This window comes from Anoplolepis gracilipes, chromosome 14 (genome assembly GCF_047496725.1).
Source record: "Anoplolepis gracilipes chromosome 14, ASM4749672v1, whole genome shotgun sequence".
Classification (NCBI taxonomy): Eukaryota; Metazoa; Arthropoda; class Insecta; order Hymenoptera; family Formicidae; genus Anoplolepis; species Anoplolepis gracilipes.
In genome coordinates, this window is record NC_132983.1 from 4,136,570 (window position 1) to 4,156,475 (window position 19,906).

General features: G+C 32.2%; 1 protein-coding gene across 1 annotated transcript in view; it reads left to right on the forward strand.

Annotated features, from left to right (window-relative positions):
- The window catches only part of Ss (aryl hydrocarbon receptor spineless), a 200,380-nt gene continuing 180,474 nt past the window's right edge, over positions 1-19,906 (forward strand). The window contains exons 1-3 of the mRNA XM_072906722.1: positions 1-394; positions 473-515; positions 1,228-1,456. The gene's annotated coding sequence lies outside the window, so the exon portion shown is untranslated. The remainder of the gene's footprint in view (positions 395-472; positions 516-1,227; positions 1,457-19,906) is intronic.

Below are 19,906 nucleotides of genomic sequence, written 5' to 3' on the forward strand. Positions count from 1 at the left end.
TACAAAATATGTATGTATGTACGTACATACATGGCGTACATACAATGCGCCACCCTCAAGTAATCACGCACATATCACGTGATGCTGAAAAAGTGACGTAGCCGTGACGTAATTTTTCAAATCGCCAATTTCTCTAACGTTCGCGCCCGTTTACTCTCGTCGCGTCGGTCCTTTTTCTTCCGGGTATTTTATCCATCGCGATCGTACGTATTTCGCGTATATATGATGAAGTATCGGAAGTCGCGAGTGTATCAATTGCGGGAGTGTCGTGTTTCGTATTATTTGTCGTCGTCGCTTGTCGATTAACGTTGAAATTAGTATAATTTAGTTCGATTAACCTTCAGTGCAGTGAATACCATGGACCGCCATTATCGCTATTCATCCAATATATAAAGTATGTAATATTCACATCAATTTATAGTATTCTCGATATCAATTTCTTTATATTAATTTATTTTATTATGTTTTACAGGTGCAATGACCTACAATTAAACCAAATTTCTACCAAATTATTGGTAAGTTACCATTAAAAAATTTATCAATATATATATATATATGTATATTGATAAATTTTATTTATTTTATTTATGATATATATATATTTTTTTTTGTTGCATATATACTTAATGTGCTCCCTCTCTCACCTATACACACACACAATTAGAAAACAATTTATATATATAAAATGTAATAAATAATAATAAAATTTAAAAGAATGTTATCATCGCAAACATAAAATATAATAGAAAAATAAAATAGAAAAGTTTGAAATGTAAACTATTGTAAACTAAAGCTTTCACACACACACACAGTTACAAACAAGTGATATAATATAAAAATTAAAGATAAATAGTAAGCTAAATACCTTATCACTAATATATACTCAAATTTTATCATCAGAATAAAATACCAGATTTTTAACGCTTCTTCCAATTTGTATTTACAATTTTATTTTTGTTTATTTTGCAATTATTATTTAATCGATTATTATTATTTAGTTATTATTTACAAGCATGCACAGATTAATTATTTAATTAATCTTTTCATGCTTGTAATAGCTATGTAATAGATTATAAATATTAAATTGTATATGTTATAATAATACATTCACAATAATCATATTAAACTGAAAAAATATAATTGATTATTTAAATAAAAAGAAATAAAAGAAAAAACATAATAAACAGAAAATGCAATATTTTAATTATATTTTGTCCTTTTTTATAGTAATTGCAGCAAGAATCTGAAAAAATAAGACATCATGGTGAAATGGAGTGATGATGATGAAATGAAGAAACAAAAGGTTTAAATAACTGCATAAGACATCATGGTGAAATGGAGTGATGATGATGAAATGAAGAAACAAAAGGTTTAAATAACTGCATAAGACATCATGGTGAAATGGAGTGATGATGATGAAATGAAGAAACAAAAGGTTTAAATAACTGCATAAATCGTAAGTTTTTGTTAAAAATTAATATTATATAAACCAAACTAGACAAACTAAACGATTTTGTGTACTATATCTTGCAGTTCTACTCCAATTTTTAATACAGATACTACATTTTGGCAGTGTAATTTTAAATATCAGTTACTGCAACTGACTACTACCATTGATGTAATAAAAATAAGATAATACATTATATAATACATCAATTTTGTAAGGAGAACTTTTATGGTAATATCCTTTTTATTTAATTTAATATTTATGTGTGCTGTGAAAGAGCATATATATAACACTATCAAATAATACAAACTATTTATATGAAATTGGAACAAAAGATATCGTATAACAATCGTTTTGTTTAAAAATGATTTAAATAAATAATATCCTGTAACTGTGATGACTTTAAAATCTAATTTATCAACATGTTATCATAATGTGTAACATTTACACAACTATATAATATTTCTTGTTTATTCCATATACATATATGTTTAATATCATTAATATTGTATATTTCATACACATAATATTTATATAAATTTGAACATTTTGCCATTTCGCTTATATGCTATTTCTTGCATAAAATTTTACATAGCTATTACAATCGTGAGTCGCTATAATAACTCAATAAATTATATTTTAAAATATGAGCTCCGACGGTATAATTTCTTTATTATAATTAATTTCTATAGTTGATATTTTTCTTATGAAGATAAAAAATGCATGTATATACTTCTCGTAATGGAGAAGAATGCGCTAAATTTATATCCCGGTACGCCTCCGATTCTTATTCCTAGAATTTCACGACTTTAGTCTTGAAGACTCTTATCTCGTTAAAGAATATACTTCAATTATGAAAACAATTATAGAAAAAAAACTGTTTTTGCAAGCAACAGTGTACATTTTTTATAACAATATTCTTTATTTATTGCCTTAGAGATAAAATTCTCTTCCCACTTTCAAATAAAATTATATTTTAATATTATTGGAAAAAATTAAATAAAAATAGTAAATTTAGTAAAGCATGCTTTATACTTGAAACATTCTTTACACAAATAGAGATTGTAAGTTATTTTTTATCTAAAATAGTGCATGAATGGCATTTTAAAGTATTTTGATTATTATGTTCGATTATTAAATGTTATATTTTTCAAATACCTTTAACTCTTTGTTATTATTATATAAATGATTTCTTTATATTTAAGATTCACTCGTTACAGATATTATTTTTACATAGATTATTTTCCTATTACATAGATCTTGAGATTTTCTTTATATGTTTATGTAGCTTTAGAAAAATGTTAATATTATTAATATCGTCAATATTTATTCGCACGAATTTAATATTAATTATGGTCATGTGATTTCTCTAAAAATTTATTAAACGCATTTATTATAATATGAAACAAGCTTTTAATAAACAGCAGACATAAAATTTCATATTGTCACGTTCGTTATGTGAGTCTATTTCTCAATTGTGATCAATTCACCGATCAATCCATTTTTGCACAACGTCATCCGTTATACATCAAACATCATTTGCGCGGAGGACAGTACAAAATTAAAGAGGGCGAAAGAGGTCACAAGATTATTTATTTCTTTTGTCTCACAATTTTTCCCTCGAAATACCAAAGTCCGTCGAATATAGAAAAAGAGAAAAAAAGCGGATCGATAGACGTACGCAACGAGCGTCGTCGAATGAGTCAGATTTCCAGGGAGAGAGTCCTGGCCATCGTTGAGTACAAATACACACACACACACACACACACAAGTATATATTTGCACATACGAACATCCGTATATACATATACACATAATAAACGTATTCACACAAGAGAGTAAGCGGTAAGCGCAAAGGCGGAGCGCGCGGCATCAGCGCTGCGGGATGCGCGTCGCGAGCGGTCGAACGTGTCATGTGTGCGCACCGCAAAGTGAGCAGCTTGGCACTTGCAGTTGCAGGCTTTAGGCCTGAATAAGGGGAGGAGCCTCGTGCATTGCCTCGCGCGCAATTATCCCCATTCTCCTTTTGCGGCTTCCATTCCTGCCTCCGCGCGCTCTCGCGTCTCCCCCGTATCCTGTCTCTACATATCGTATATATACATATATCGCGGAACGGCCGCGCGACGCCATCTTGGTCGCGTGTGTGCGCTCGCGTTCGTGTTTTCTCGATTTTTTCTCTTTTTTCTTTTTTTTTTCTTAAGTTTTTTCCATCGAACCCGCACTTTCGCAGCCTGTCGGGGGTCGCCAGGGTCGCCTTGGATCGCCGCTACCAACGATTCGCGTTAACCATCCTTCGGAACGGAGAACATCGAAGGGGTGTTGCTCGAGATGGCTTCTGTGATGTTAGGATAGCATCAGTTTTTCACAATTATTCTCGAAGCTTGATATTGATTGATATTAGAATCGATCTTTTCGGATTTTTAGAGCATTTTTTTTTTTTTTTTTTTTTAAGTATCTTCAGACTACTCTCATTATTGAATCCATTTCGAATAATATACGAGATCTATTGAATCTTCTCTGTATACAATTTAATCGAAATCGATTATTGTATTTTTAGAAAGATGTCAAGTACAAATAAATTAACAAAGCGTTGTAACTAGCAACTGAATATTTTATACTATTGATTTCATTTGCGTTATATATATATATATATATATATATATATTAGGTATAATGTTGGACGCCAATTTGGCAAATACTATTTGTCGCGTTTATGAAAACTTTTGGAAGATGATCCCCTCATTGACGCGTAAAGCGCGAACGAAGTATTTTTACACCGATATCGTCTCGCGAATTGTTATTTCAACACAGAGATAAAGGACCGAGATACTAACACGCGAGGAAAGAAAATATTGTAATTTCACCGCGAGTCCCCGTAATTGCCGGTATTTATTGCGCCTGCGATGGATTATCGTCGACGCGTTATTCAGTCGATGGGTCGTTACAGCACCGAATCGATAGCCGTGGACGCGTGATTAACAGGCTGGCGGATTTACTGTTACGACACTGTCGTTTTAACAGGAGGGAACGAGAAAAGCCGGTAATAAAGTCCGCGGCACGCGGTTTAGCATAATAAAAACGTGTTGCGCGTCCGGCGTTGCGACGAACGAATGCCGATATTTCGTGCGCGTGATACTTGTATCGTGCGACCGATAAAAATTTTTCAACATCGCGCGACACATACATACGTGGGAATATGCAGTTGTTACGTTTTCCACCCCCGTTATCGATATTCGAAAGTGCTATTAAACGGGCTGACAGTTATCGATACCGCGGATCGGCCCGACCGGCCGTGCATTATTAAGCATTGTTAACTTTATACACTTGTGACATATACACCGCGGATATTATCACGATTTAAGCACACGCGGAATATACCGCCGCCAACTATACACGTATATATATACATACATACATCGCGCACGTGTACTTAAATTGCCGAGTGTAAAGTAGGCGAGTGCGGGTTTGTGGAGCTTTGCGCTTTAGACACCAGCTATCTTGATTCGCGATATGAAAAAAAATGAACCTTTTTTATGCATTGGCGGTGAAGCTAAATAAAAAAAAAAGAGCGTACGTCGCGACACAAAGTTTCCCAGATGCTAATCCGTTCTCGCGCGCAACCTTCCAACTCGTAAATTGCGGTCGCCAGATACATATATACATACGTATATACATATATATATATATATATATATATATATATATGTTCTCGTTCGGTAATCGGAGAAACATGAAAAACGCGTCCACACACACACACACACACACACACACACACACGGTGATATCGGTCGCGTATAGGTTCGTTGATAACGATAACGAATCGTCGGAAAAATAAGTGTTGACATACTATATAGCTGCCGCTTCACTCTCATGGCAAAATGTGCGAGATATATATGCAAAAGAAAATTTAGTTACATTTCTTAACAATAATTATTTATAGGTAACCTGTAGCTTATAATAATTAATTTCCTGAAAATTTTGTTATAATAGAATATCTTCTAATCTAAACAATTGGAAATAGCTTGATCTTTCTACTCCATAAATGTTCTATAAAACAAATTTAAATATCAATAGTACAACATAAATAGTATTTTGAGCCGTACGTTTTCTTTATTGAGAAATTTTTAATTTGCACACTATCAAACATAAATGTAGAAATTAATTGTAGACTTTTTCGATTAAAAAAAATACGAATATACTGATATCTGCGGCACAGAAAATAGTGATTTGTGTTATAAAAAATTGTTAATTATATACACATGTAATTTTCTCTACTGGCTTTGAAAGTCTTCTTTTCACGATCAACTTTATACGCGCTTAGTATTATTACAAGTAATTGTCATTTCAACATGGCGGACTATAATTGGCCATCTCTTAATGCCGGTTTATGAGATAAAGTAACGACTTGCCGACAAAATGTAGTAATAGGATAAATTACATTAACTTTCCATCCCGCGCGCGTATATCTCCGTGCTATTGTTTCGGAATACTGCGTTATTTTTCTAATATAATTTTTAAATTGTTATATTTCTCTTTTTATTGCTCGTACAACATTTATTTTTCATGACACATAATAGATTATTAAGCGAAACAAAATTGCGTATAATTATCACAGAACCAAAGTTTTGATAATCGATAGAGTTAAATTTTTTTCTTTTTGCGTGTTTTTATTGCATTATTTATAATAGTGTACACTTGGATTAATTTTTGGTAAATTTAAAATAATTAAAAAAATTATTCAAAGAATACATGAAATAATTAAAAATTTTTTTATAATAAAAATTTATTGTTAGTAATACATACTGTTTTTCTCGGTTACAATAAGGATATGTATTTTGCTAGATGGCTCTTCACTTCTAGCTGCAAAAGCGGAAATAAACGATTTTAACGCAGCCATATCTTCATCAGAAGGCTACGTTAAAATTTTTCACATGATGCTTTTTTTATGAACCGACACTTAATAACTAATTATCTCGTGGTACGTGCGTGATTATAGTATGCCTTCGTAAATTACAGGATGTTGTGGAAGTGATCCGTACAAATTCTTCTAGTTTTCAATAAAAATTAAAAGGATTAATAAAAAACGAAGGAATTTCAAAATTATGCCAACCTATATATTTTTCTCGTTATTATGTTAACAATGCAAAAAGAAATTCGCGATTGTTGTTTACCGATATTCGCGATAGTGAAATCGCAATGAAAAGTACAGTGAGGCAAATTTCTCAGACAATTATGGCCTCCTTATGAAATGTTTCATATATGAAAGAAGCCGGATGACCACGCATTTCGAGGCGTCATGCTTACGTGATCAACATTTTCTTTTACTTTATGTAATGTAAATCTCGCAGTCATTTCAAGCGATTGTTAATATCATCAGACACCGTGTAATTATGGGTTTAAAAACATATGAAACTACACAACACAATAAATTTCTTAACGATTTTATATGACCTATTTTTGATTTGCAAACAAATTTATACGTATAATAGCAGCAAAATTTTTTAAATTAAAAAAAGTAGAATATAGTAAAATTATAAAAATACCAATAAACAGTAAATTTTTTCAGAACACTTTGAATTGATTTTTCAACTAATATGAAATTATTAAATTTATTAATATTATTAAACTGTTTAAAAAATGTTTGACGTTTTGTTATTGTTTAATTTTAAAACTTAACTTTCCACGTTACGTTTTTAATAGTGAAATAGTGACATCAGGCTTTGAGCATTCTTCAAGAAATAATTTTGACATTAACGAATGATAGAATAAACATCTCTGAAAGATTTCGTGTAAGTTGTGTGATTGATGCATATTCAGTAGAGAGAAATTGATCAGTACACGGTACCTGTTGGCTTTTGACGTTAATTCCCGTTGCCAACTTGTCATCGCACAGGTAGTTGAACTCCTTGACGACGGAGGCTGTCTGGTCACGCAGAGGTTACGTTTTGTTGTACAACGACAGTTCTGCACGGATCTCGCACCATAAAGCGTGAACTTGCCTAACACCAGTAATTGTTTTAATACAATTTATAAAATATAAATATTGAAGACACGAATTACTCGTTTTCACATGCGCGTACATACATATAAATATGTCTGATATTAATAATCATAAGCTTAATTAATCGTAATGATAGATATAATTAGATTATACTATGCTAGCTTTGTTTTTCTTACAAAATTTTAATAATTGAAATACGTATTTTAGCATGAAACATATTTCAATAGAAGTAAATTATAAAATAAGTACAGCCATTATTTATCACTTGCAAACAAGAATTTTTTGCTGTGTAAATACGATGCCGCGCTATTCTCGGAAATTGTTGCATAAATGCATTATTTATCATTGGCAGAGTACAAGAAATAACGTTAAAAACAGCTATAGCCAGTTACATAATTTTCGTAGCTTTTCTTCCACACAACATTCAATTTTAATAATTGACGCAGCAAATATCAAAACATTTAACTCTTCTAGTGTGAAATCTCTATACGCTAAAAAATTAATTTAAGTTTAATATAATTAATAAACTTTATTACATGCAGAATATTTATTGTATGAAAGACTCAATGAAACAGAGAGTGTTAAATCTGTTTTATTCAGCGCTATGTCTCGTATTTAATTTTCTGTCTTTCTTTTTCATTTGCGTAGTGTGCAAAAAATAAACAGATGCAATTAAAGAGAAAAAAATGGTTATTTCTGTAATAGAGATTCATGCAATTTTTATATAACAGTCGTCTCTGCCGCGGATACAATTGTCGTTATTTTCCATTATTCGGTGCTCCGGTGAAGAGTAAAATGGCGAACGCGGTCGGACAGGCGTAGCCTGTGAGACTTTCCTCGAATAAGTGGCTAACCTAATTATCGGCGGGTAATTTGACGTTGGGCGATGATGGCGATCGCGTGTAGGGATATTTACGCCCCGAAACAAAACCCAAAAAAGCGAGTAGATGCGAGTAATTTCAGAGTAATTGCTCGTCCATCGGGCCTAGGAGCGGCGATCCTTCGGCGATCTATCGACCATTTCTCTCCACATTGAGGGAGAATAAGCGTGTTCCTTCTGGCTAGCGTGAGGCCCATCCCAGCTACCGGCATCCACGGATTGGAATAATTTTCGACGGCGGTGGCGGCTGCCTGATTCTAAACGTCAGGACGAGAAGAGCGCGTCTCGATCCCGGTCGTCGTCGCCATGTTTTATTCATCGAAAAATCATGGAAAATAACGGCATTACCGAGGTAAAGACGATTCGAATGAGCGGCCGCTGATGCAATTTAAATATGTTCTTGTCGGACGGTCACTGTTATTTTCTCAGGCTGCAAATCACTTTTAATATTCTGAAAATCGTCGGGTAGTCAGAGCGATTACATGCGCAATTTTGTATTCCTACGAAGTAACCCGCGAAGTGACTCGAGATACTCATAATAAGAACTCGACTCGAGCCTCATGATACTCATAATAAGAAGAACAATCTTTCATCTCTCTAAGTTTGAAAAAATTTTTATCTAAAAGTTATGTCATCTGCCTGTACTGATCAATTCTATAAGCGACAGATTATTTGACATATAAATGAATAATATGTCTTTTTTCAGTAAAATGTTATACAGGATGGAAGCATCTCGTATTAATTCAGATTCTTTACAGACACTCTCTCTGTAATATATTCTAATCATAAAATAAATTATTATATTGCCAGGCGTAAGATCATAACGATGAAGAAACATACAGATGTCATGTGTTTATGGATTATGCGCTTGCGCGTGTTTTAAGTGTTTAATTGCGATAAGAATAGGTGCACATCACGCAATAGTTCGTTTCGAACGTGGCTTTAATCGTATCACACACTAATTACTTATATATTCGCCCTACATTTGAAAAATTATCCGTCATCTTGCATATTGTAACATATATTTAACTACTCTCTGTGTATTTGAAATAATAATTGTTCATAGATTTGCACAGCAAGTTACTGTATTTAATAGGTAAAAAAGTATCTCAAAAAATTTGATGAAATTGTCAGATACACATTTCATAGTTATTATCTTTGCAATTTTTGACAATATTTTCTAAACGTCTTTACATTCCTTTTTGATCTTTTAAACATAGTAGAAAAAAATGAAATAGAAAATAATATGACAGTTTTTTACAAATATAAAATAATTATTTTAAAGTGAATGCGCATACAAATCTTTTTAAATCGATCTTACATCACTTATAATAACAAACGCACAATATACGTAACTCCGAAGACTGAATCTCTTTGAGAACTAGGGCAGCATGATATCCGTGACATCAGTTATTAAACGTTAAAGCCTTTTCCAGCTATTAAAAGAACTCGGTTAATAATTAGTGAATTAATGATAATTATTAGCGCGTGCAAGAGTGGATACGGACAGTTCCATGTGAGTTTTCCCAGACAATGAATCGAAGACTTTCTTGTTATGTCACATATGTGCGACAAAAATGCGGTGCAATTCACAATATCTCAAGCATTCGTACCAACTAAATAAAAGGGACATGACTTTGTGTGAGCATAGCATTTATTTCTTTTATAATATAATACTGTTTTTTTATTTTTTATTTAAAAACATTTTAAATACATTATATATGCGTATGACGCGTCTTGGAAACCGACGGCAACCTGCTAGCCGTCGGATTCTCGGAGGGTTAAAAATATAATAAAGATTACTTACATGTACATTATAAATTATATGACATGTATGGCATGCATATTGACAGCTCTAGCGAAAACAGCAAACTTTTGTAATTATTTTTTATTAAATTGTATTGTCATTATTATCAAATCTAACGATATACATATATTATATATTGTAATTTTTTTATATATTCTATAGATTACATCAGAATTGTAAAAAAAATCTTTCAAAATCGTAATATAATCAGTAAAACTCTGGAATTAGATATAACATAAAAAATCATAAAAAAATTTCATAAATGTTCCTGCAAAACGTTATAGATGCCATTAAATCCTTTTATGGAAAGATATGCTTTAAGACATAAAAAGCGAAAGATGTTAGAATTACGTATCTCTTAGAATTTTAAAATAAAAATATTTTATTGCTTAACAGAGCAATAATATGTAAAACCTCGATGTTACTATGTCATATAAATTTTACATTTACTGCTCTGCACGAGAAATTTTCTGCATCTTTTTTTCACAACCCTTCTCATCGATAAGTCATCAGGGTAGCGTGTACCATCTGTACAATGCACAATGTTTGCTTTACACTTGAGTTTACACAGTCAGTATACTGTAATTAAGTGCCAGTATACATGTCAGATACGCGCTGAAATCGATAGGACATGTTTAAGAGATTAATGTTAGCGCAAAATACATTTTTTCAGTAACTTTTTAATAATTCTATCATATATTGTTTAATTTTATCGTTAATTACGAAAAAATAAGAAAATACATTAATATCAAATAATTTCTTCGGTATTATATAATTGCTACCATAAACTAGTAACAAAAAATGATAACAAATTATATTTTTGTTGTGCGATAGATAATATCTAAAAAAGATGTTAAATATCTAGTTAAAAATCTAGTTATTTGTGCTTATTTTCACATGTAAACATTAAGATCTTACAATAGGAAATAATTAAATTTAAAAAAATTATATTGATTTCTATGCAGTTTGAATTTAGCTTCTAAATTCATGAAGCCTATTAATAGACTATTATGTGTATTTGTAATTTTCTATTATATTTATAGCAATTTATAATTTTTATTTACCGATATAACAACCAAACATTTTTGTACTCTTTGATGTAAAAAAGTAAACCTTAACTTTTCTTTTGCAAACTATTTGCAAAATAATCTTATTTTATAAGAAAAAAGATACAGTGATTCAAAGAATCACTGTAATGCTTATTCAACGCAAATGTACATCACTTTATAAATTTCAAGATGGAAGAATACGTTTTAAAAGTTATTTATATTGATAAGTTTTTGATCTTTCCTTTTGTCTCTTAGTTTTTAATATGACATGATACACACACACACACACACACACACACACACACAATTTGTCTCCTCAATTTATTGTCTTTTTATATAAGAGTGAGCGCAATTTAGCTGACGTAAATTCCAGTATGATTCTTTTGCCCATGTTCGCTTTAGAGCTAATATCGCGTGCTTCATGTGCATGCGCTTCGAGATAACGCTATCAATGAGGTACATTGCGGTACTGCCATTGATATCATAGAAATTAATAGGTGCCACGAAGAAATCTTTTGAAGGAGATTGCGTTCCAGAAATTTTTAACATTGTGAAAAGCAATCCTTATGCAAATTTATGGAAATTTAACAACTAAATATATTAAATCATGTATTTATATCACTTTCTCTTGAAATTTTCAATGTCATTAAAATACATTGAATAACTTTCATCTCTGTCGAGAGAAAACCCAGCTGGATAAATATAGTATATAGTAACTAATAAAAAATGCGCGTCAACTCTTAATTATTAATGCACGACTTCTAATTGGTTTATTAATTTTCAAATAACTGGGCATTTAATGCTGTTGGTATTATTTATCAAAATCTTGACTTATTTGTGTCTGTCTCATTATTGCGTTAAATTGAAAAAATAATAAAATCTTGTATTTCCTCCTATCTTCTGTTCGATAAAGCGATAACAGCTAGACATCCCGTGTAATAATATACTTTATTTATATTTTGAACATAATATGAATTAAAGTCGATGTAAAGGGTGTCTGATCGAAGCGCTCTGGTGATTTTTACGTTAGTGCATCTCCTTTTTTTCTCAACACAATGTCGGCAAGCTAAATTAAATATTTAAATGGACGAGCGGGAGGATTGCGTATCGTGCTTCGCAAGATGGCCTTCATATTGCCGCGCTTGCAAAGATCCTTTCATCCCGGGTATAACTCATTATACTTGCCGTCAATTTATTCATTATCGCACCTCCGCTCTGCAATTCCTTTACTTCGCCGTCTTGGTCATTCGGCTCGAAAACGACGCTATTCTCGGCAGATTTTTCTTACGTGCATGCATATATATATATGGAGGTTCCATGGTCGTTTAACACAATTCCACACACGGGAAACTGACAATAGACGCGTAAAGTGGCTGTGTACATATGTTACATGCTTTCGTAATCGCACAGCGATGAAGTTACCCTCTATATTCTACACAACAAAGTTAATAAATATTTTTAAATTGAACATATTGAAATACTCTGGAATATCGAAATTTACTTCTAATATTATTAATTTACATATACAATGTTTTTACAAGCTTTTATATCCAATTAATATCATAAAAATAGAATTTTAATTCCACTTTAAAATTTAATAAGATAATAGAAACATTTTATAAAATTATTATCTTTACAGTATTTATCTGATCTTTTTATATAAAACAAATGTAAAAACGTGCGCAAGCAATGTGCTATGTATATCTAAAATTGATATAAATCATAAATTTATACAAAACATTTCAACATTTTCGTATGTAATATTACAATGTGTATTAGATGAGTTTTTTTAAATTAATACAAGTAGAATTTTCTCTATTAGTGCCAGGTGTCAATTAAGCATATAACGTAGCTTTCTATTAAATATATCTTAACAAAAAAAAATCGCTTTTAACAGAAGAATACAGAAAAATATACGTAGAATGCAAATCTACGTATGTTTGTTGTATCTGTGTGTGTAATCATAAATTACATAGAAAGTACTTTCGATAGCAATTAATATTTTTTATTTGATCTAACATAAATGCATACGTGAAAGCAAATGCAATCTATAATCATACAAAACTATGAATACATATAATTTTTCACGAAATAATAAAAATATACAACTACTAAAAAGTGTAAGACTTTGAATCTTTATAGTGCATAAATAAAAATAACCCAAATAATGCTATAAAAAATGTGAAATTTAATTAGCTAACATTTGCTTAATATAAATTACAACTACTCTTTTTACGACGATTTACAATTCAATTCTAAAAATAATGATATAATTAAGACTCTACTACACAGACTCTAATATATATTTATCAGTAAATTTGTAGTACAATATCACACGCTCACCATCGTGAAAATTTGCTTGAATAATTTGCCGTAGCGACATCCAAGAATTACACATCAATCAATCAAATGTCTTGTAGAATGAATATTTATTTTAATAGGCAAAAATTCAATGGTATCTCTAGTTTTCGCGAGGAGGAAATTTCTACGTTTAAAGATTAACGCACTTTCTACGCGTAAATTTCGGACAAAATTTTCATTCGCTTTGCGCGTACGTACGTTTGTGGCCGTCACGTTGAAAGCGATTTCCTTGTCAAGACGAAGCGACGGGTCGAACGAAAATCCGAAGCCTTAATAAGCGCCGTGGGCGCACTGTGTTCTCTTATACATCAGGACACCGTCCGTCGTTGGCGCTGCGCTTTATTGGGCCTCCCCGAAATACAAAACAGTCCGACCACGACGGACAGACTTCCCTGGAAGGAAACATAGGAGGCATTATATAGCGCGTCCCGACTCCTTTATATGCTGAAATTGGGTTGTTAAAGAATTACGCCGAATTCCGTGGTCCCATTCCGCGCAATCATTCCGTAGAAGCGCTTCTTTCAGGTCAGTTTCGCGGCCCCCGCTTCCATTCCTCTTCTCTTCGCCTTTTCGATCAATGGTCTCTAAGCTATCGTAGTGTGCCTTTTGTGATATTATTTCAAGGAGAAGAATTAATTGATATGGTGGGAAGACCATCATTTTGAATATAGCAATATAAAGTATTTCATAACAATAGTTTGATAACATATTCTGAAGGTTAAAATTAAAGTTTACATTATAACGTTACTTTAATATAACACGCAAAAATGCCGAGATTACTTTCAAATTACAAATGATCCAAACTGATCAATGATAGACTCGTACTCTCTGAGACCTGCGTAATTTCTTTTATCGCGTATCAATCTGTCATTTGATATTAAAATTTATTTTTTTTAAATTATTAAAATCAATTTTAGCTTATATAATTTTTATAGCTCTATTAAATATAAACTTTCTTTAGAATTTTCGTTCTGAAGAAAATTAAGAATTTAATCTAAACAAATGTTTAATAATAAGTATAAATGCGCAGAAATTGGAACGTAAATTATTGATTTTCCTTTATGCTATTTCAACTGTCGATGCTTTTCACGCTTTTGATATGCGTTGTTGCACACTTTGGATATCAGCGAAAAAGTAAAAACCCAGAAGCGTAATTTATAATGCAAATATTTTTAATATTATTCCATCCTTGACATTTATGAATCGGATCCGCTTGCGATTATGTTCTTCGATAATCATCGGTATACCGGAGTAATTTACTGTAAATAGCGAGTCGCGAAGTTTGAAAAATGCTGGTATCGATCAGAGGGACGCGAAACGTGCATTACACGTTTGACGTATCGTGTCTCGTGTTGTCCCGGCACTGCACAACTTTCATCGCGATATCGTAAATTCGTTGGAACACAACGGCTTTTATTAAACTTTAGAACATGATTTACGCGGGACGACTGATTGCAGACTTAAATTACAATTACAAGTATAACGTCTACCTCTTGCGTCCTTTAATAGGTTGTTGAAAAATCAAAATATTATCATTCTTCAAAAGAAAGAATGATAATAATATTTTGATTTTTTAACGACCTATTAAAGAACGCAAGAGGTAGATGTTATATAATACTTGTAATCCAGCAAAGATTCTGGATACACGAATTAAATTATATATACTGACATTTTTTTTCTTAACACTAGTATTGTAACTAAATTAATACGTGTATGTACATTTATTTTATTTAAGTTTATTATATCTAATTTAAAAAAAGGCTTATTTTTCCGATTCTTATTTTAATTTATATTTACACATTTTATTTTATTATCATGAAATATTTTACGTAAAAAAATAATGTCACTCTAGCTCTCGTTTTACTTTCAATATGTGAAACACGTACATTTCAAAAGAAAAACATGAACATGAAAATATATGTTTGCTTTTACTAAGAAAAAGGTCTCGTGTGGTGAGGGCAGCGAGATTTCATCAGCTGGAAAGGAAGCCACACTAAATACTTTAATTATTGCAGCCAGGTTGCAGACGCAGCCATCTTGAGCATGTGTCGGCACTGTGATGGATACTTCCGATCATTATACGAGCGTATTCTTTAACGTACAATATTCTCGACATCTTGTTAAGAACATCAAAAATTTCAGCAAGATTGCAACATTCTTTAATGAATCTTAGACATTGTAAGAATCACACATGCGCCTACATGTGCTCTATTATTTTATTATCGCAAAACTTTATCTTATCCGGTCTCACAACGAGTTCTTACCGTCTACAGTCTTCGAATTGCAGCTCTATTTTATTTTAATTTGAAAACCGAATATATATATATTTATTTTAAATTTAAACAATATTATAATTTTTATATAACAATTATTATTATTATTATAAATCAAACAATTATATACCTGAAATAGGAAAGTTGAAAAATCGACATTTACCGACACAATGCATGTCAGATCGAATAAAATGTTCGTCACATGTTACGTTCTTCTTTCCGGGCGTATCAAACTTTCGCAATCGCGAATCCTTTCCACGAGAGCAACGCGCTACACTTTAATTCTCTGTCTCAAGGACGACGATCCTGTTACCATCTTCCCGCATTCAAAGCGTTTGTCTAACAATTATTAAATTATTCCCGCGCCATCCTTCCGGGAATGTGGTCGGTTCTCGGTTAAGCAAGTAGTAACAGTCAGTCCCCGCCATCGTGCGCGACTGACGACAATTTCCAGGGACCCCTTTGTTTCTTCCGACATGCGTTGTCGACTTCGAGAGTCATTTCTTCAGGTCTGATAATACTTTCCAATCATAGGATAATCTCTCCGTCTTAAAAAAAAAACAATGTGAGGAGGGATAAAGGAAGAAGAAGACGCGCGGTCTTTCGCGGTGCACGGAGCGATGGAAAGAGGGGGAGGAAATCGGGAGAAAGAACGCGGTTGAAAAAACGAGGGTAGGAGTTGGGTCGAGATGCCCGAGTAGATCGGGACAGAACCCGGCTGATATCGGGGTGGCAAGGGGGATGGAAAGGGAGAGGAAGAACGTTGTCCTGGCAGACCTGGCTGTCAATCAACCGCGGGCTAGACTACCAATTTCTTCGCTCATAATTTCTGATAATTTCTCCGGACCGAGCGAACTGGCGCGACCAGCCTCGTTCCTCTCTCTTTCTTTCTCTCTCTTCCTTTCTTTTCTCCGCGCGCTCCACGTCTCCTCGGCCACGAAAATCATCATAAGAAGGTAATTGCACCGATCACGTACCAGCGGCTTGTATTTATCCTTGTTTCATTATAATAACAATGTAACGCGCGCCGCGCGGCCCGCTGGAAGCCGGGGATAATCATCGGTTCGACACACACACACACACACACACACACACACACACATGCACACGTACACATATACCGTCGCGATACCAAGCCTGGTATGCCTGTACTTTTGCAGCTCTGCTACGTACGTTCCAGACTAATTAGACAAACGTAACACGGGTAGGTAGGTAGGTAGGTAGAAACTGTGGGGCTGCGTCTCATTCGCCATCTCAGCTCTCTTTTCTATTCGCTTCGCTAGTCATGAGTAAGAACGACTGTTTTCTCGATAGTGAAAAGATAACGTTCCACGTAGATCAAGTATTGCGCAAGGCATTTACGAAAACGCATTTTCGATATCTGTAAACTTAAATATTGTAAATATTGGAATTTACATGATTGAAATTAGAATAATTTTATTTAATAAAGCAAGATCTCGCTTATGAAAAATATATCTGAAAAAGAGAAGAAACTCGGTTAATATCCCTATTTTTTATAAAAATTTTTATTACGTGTACACTGCATAAGATTGCATGTTTCGAAAGAAGTAAAATAATATCTGTGACTATGTTTAATGTTCAGTCATTAGTAGACGCATTAATTGCGTATATTTCTTAGTTACTTTGAAAGAATCGCGTTGCTTTTTATCACTCTGCCACTTGCGCGAAGTTCAATATACCCTGACTATTCAATATTGGCCTCAATAATAGCAGAAGAACGACGAAACCTGTCGGCGATCATTGTCGTTAATTTGAAAGACTTTGTGGTGGCAAAGTTCAATGCTCCGTGTGACATAACGCTTGTCTTTGACTTTGGCTTGTCAAGCGGTACGTTAGATCTTTGGAGATTGAGATTATGATCGTTCTATTTCGTATTGCTATTGGCAGTTTATTCACGCATTTAATTACACACAGTAGGAAGGTCTCTCACATTGCACATCAAGAATTTTGAATTGTATAAGATATATATAATTGTAATATGTAATTGTAAATTACTATATATATATATTTTTTTGTACTTGTAATATGATTAAACTGCACAAAAAAATATCTAAAAGTTTATGTCGATTCAATATAAAAAATAGCATGAGATATTCTTTCTAAATATGAGATATATTTCTTTCAATCGCATGTAGAATTAGAAAATAATATATTATTTTTATTCTAAATCGATGAAAGAATTTTGACTAAAATTAATTTCTTATCTTTAATCGTGTGATTAATAAAAAAGTAAATTATTAAAATAATAAATGCAATAGTGATGATAATTAATTAACTATACGTGAACCATTGTAATAAAAATGCAAATTATTTTCGTCGCGTTTTATTATTTATAATTTATATTTATAACATAATGGTCTAACACTTACTTTGTTTCTTCTACATTTGCATAATATAAAAATGTGGTCGTTTTCTAGCGAGATCGTTCATTTATTATTCGTATTTAATTAGGCATGAAAATTATCACACGCTATTATTTACAATGTAAAATGAAAAATTGTTCGACCTATGCAATCTCTTGCAAAATATTATATTTTTTATATATTAATATCTAGTATGTTTATTAGTTCATCTCTATTAAAATCAATGTAAAGATTTATAATAGCAGTTTTCTCAGGGTGTCAACTTTCTGGAAAAACATAGAAAAGTTAGGATTATATTTAGAGGAATATTCAGGAATTTCTTTTGTATGTGGAAAAATTCAGGAAGTCTTTTAATTTTATTGAGATTAGAGAATTTTTGCGAAAATTCTTTTTTTTTCTTTTGTAATTTTGCTTTTCATCTTGTAACAGTCAACCGCGTGTGTGAAGCTGGCATCTCACTTCGTGAAAACTCATTAATTGAGTTAAGAGTTGAGTTTTGGCTTTATTTTCAATAATTCTAGAAATTATAATTGATTAAATATTTCTTGATATGTAGATTAAACAAATAACGCTGGCCATTAAAGGAATAAGCCGGGACAAACTGAAACGCCAGGGTCCACGCTGCATCTCATTTTTATCCTTCGACAATTTTTTTAGCATTCTTGCCCAGTTTTAAGCACTTGAGAGTGTTGCAATTAATTTTACAAAACGTTTTACGCGTAAAAATTATTAGAATATTATATTAGATAATTTATATAAATTAGATCGCCCGAGACACTGGACGTAAGTGAGATTCATGTTATACTGGCGTTTCGATATGTAATTTGTTTAATAAATATTCTAACAAGTGATTGTAGGACGACACAAAAAAATAACAAAATCTCATCTCGATATTTATACGTATTCTTTTTATTTGGAATTTTCAACAAAAATACCTGGAAAATCAGAGAATTTTCAGGGAATTTTTTTACAAAATTTGAGCAGCCACCCTGTGTTCTGAAACATTCTACTATAGTTAACAATGCTTTAATAATAATATTTTAATGATTTTAAAATAATTAAGGAAAGCACCTCGAAATTCATTTTAACTTTAATAGAATAATTACAAAATATTATGTCCTTTATCTCTTTATATTATATAACAAAATACATAAATATATAAAATACACAATATGGAAATAAAATACACAATTTTAAGAGTATATAATTTTATCTGATGATTGCTTTAAAGGCATATCTGTAAAAGCATTTCATCAAAAAATTATTTTAGAATGACATTTACGACATATTTACGATACTATTATAATAAAATAATTTAAAATTTATTTTTTTAAATAAATATTCTTTTAGAAATCAATTTTACTCTACTTCTATTCTCAAGCAAAGAATTTTGTCTCTGTTAGGAGATAGTAATTTTGTGCGACGATATATTGATATCGATAGAGTTAGAGTTAACAATTTTGTCACAACGTGCTCGGTAGCAGTTCGTTGTCAATTCAGTGGGACGTCGCGTTTCTTTCGACGCTTCGGGAGTGCGGGGGCTGTCTGATCGCAGCGGAAAAAGCGTTTTCATGGCGCATCGCGCATTACACGGCAGCGCCGTTTGTAAATGACACGCGCACGCGATGCATGTCGTGGAACTGCGAGTCCGAAGCCACGTAGTCGGGATGGCAATCTTGTAATATTCTCTGCGCGACGGGACCA